At 43.4% G+C, this 1,941-nt stretch overlaps 1 non-coding gene across 1 annotated transcript; it reads left to right on the top strand.

The window, feature by feature from the left end:
* The first annotated feature begins 278 nt into the window (after positions 1 to 278).
* LOC122560937 lies at positions 279 to 413 on the top strand. Its single transcript, XR_006314853.1, has one exon. It is a non-coding gene; the product is annotated as a U11 spliceosomal RNA (small nuclear RNA).
* The last annotated feature ends 1,528 nt before the right edge of the window (positions 414 to 1,941 follow it).

Genomic DNA, 1,941 nt, shown 5'->3' with positions numbered 1-1,941 from the left:
TGGTTCATGGCTCCCCCGTCTGCCTGAACCGAGTCATAGGCCTGGGGCGGACGGGCGGTGTCCCGAGATGCTTTGCAAGATTTGCATAAACTATTTGGTGTTTTTAAGTGCAAAATTTCTAAATACACGAAAGAACTAGAGAGTTTTCCAGGGGCTCCGTTGCTGTGGAATTTGTAGTTCTGCAGTGCAAGGCGTCTTGTAAATGTTGGTGACCGATTGTCACTCTCACTGTGCAGCGTAGTACCGTCGGTCAGGTGTGGACCTGACTATTGTTTTAGTAAAAGGGTTTCTGCTGTGAATAGCACATAGATGAGGTCTTCGGGCTTTATCTGTGCGGAATCGATATCAAGAGATTTCGGAAGCACAATTTTTGTTACTTGGAGCTGCTGGTGATCGTTTGTCCTGGCGCTCCTTCGTTTCGCATTTATGACAGTAGAAGTGATCTTTATTTAGTTTGAGGTTTTGTAATTGTTTATGATTTGGAGATACCGATGTTGGGCTGGGGTGTGCAAAATTAAAAATCACACAATCAGATAATGAACGAGCGACGTTCTGAAAGCTAGTGTGCTTCCAATTGAACTTGTTGGACGATAACCTAGTGTTGTGTGATTTATAATTGCTTAGAGCGACTCCTGGAGGTTTTGAGTAGGCATTGGCATTGTCTCTACGCAAGGAGCTTTCTCTCTAAGTATGAATATATTTAGTGCTGTTTGACATCTAACAGATTACTACTGCTATGACGTACTGGAGAGGCACGTGTTCGCTGACTGAATTGCGTGATTCTGCATTTCGAATGTTAAGGAAAAATATGAATCACGTTAAGCGTACGGAAACCAGCTCTACAAAGGTTGGAACAAAAATAGAAGTTGCTGGAAAAGCTCAGCAGGTCTGGCAGCATCTGTGCAGAGAAATCAGAGTTAACTTCCTAAAAAGACTGGGTCAGGTGCCACACAGGTTTATTCAGTAAGAGTTCATGATGCTCACGAAGATAGACGATTAGTTGAATGCAGTGAGTTGGTATAAATGGGGAATTTTCGGGGTGGTAACTTGTAGGTAGTACGCCAGGGGCAAATTCCTGATGAAGGGCTTTTGCCCGAAACGTCGATTTTCCTGCTCCTCCGATACTGCCTAACCGGCTGTGCTTTTCCAGCACCACTCTAATGCAGACTCTGATTTCCAGCATCTGCAGTCCTCACTTTTGCCAGGGGCAAATGGCCTACTGCTGTTCCTATTTCCTATGTCTAATACGACATAAGATCAGTACTGGGTCCACAATTATTTACAAGATACATGACTTGTATAAGAAAAGTGAATGTGGTATAGTCATGTTTGTGATTGACATAAAAATAAGTGGGAAAGCAATTAGTGAGGATGACAAAATACAATACGAGATATACACAAATTAAACATGAGGGCAAAAACTTGGCGGCTCATGTACATCAGTACAAAATATAAAGCAACAATCCTCAGCCAGGAGTGGCAAGTAGATAGAGTCATTGAGTCATAAGCCCTTCTTCAGGAATTTGCCCCTGCCGTACTACCTACAAGTTACCACCCTGAAAATTCCCCATTTATACCAACTCACTGCATTCATGCCTGTAACGTCGATTCTTCTGTTCCTTGGATGCTGCCTGACCTGCTGCGCTTTTCCAGCAACACATTTTCAGCTCTGATCTCCAGCATCTGCAGCCCTCACTTTCTCCTCGAAGAGTCATAGAGATGTACAGCATGGAAACAGACCCTTCTACAAAGGTTGGAACAAAAATAGAAGTTGCTGGAAAAGCTCAGCAGGTCTGGCAGCATCTGTGCAGAGAAATCAGAGTTAACTTCCTAAAAAGACTGGGTCAGGTGCCACACAGGTTTATTCAGTAAGAGTTCATGATGCTCACGAAGATAGACGATTAGTTGAATGCAGTGAGTTGGTATAAATGGGGAATTTTC

This window comes from Chiloscyllium plagiosum, chromosome 21 (genome assembly GCF_004010195.1).
Source record: "Chiloscyllium plagiosum isolate BGI_BamShark_2017 chromosome 21, ASM401019v2, whole genome shotgun sequence".
Lineage (NCBI taxonomy): Eukaryota > Metazoa > Chordata > Chondrichthyes > Orectolobiformes > Hemiscylliidae > Chiloscyllium > Chiloscyllium plagiosum.
The sequence above is the reverse complement of the archived record's forward strand: the minus strand, read 5'-3'. Positions and strand labels throughout refer to the sequence as shown.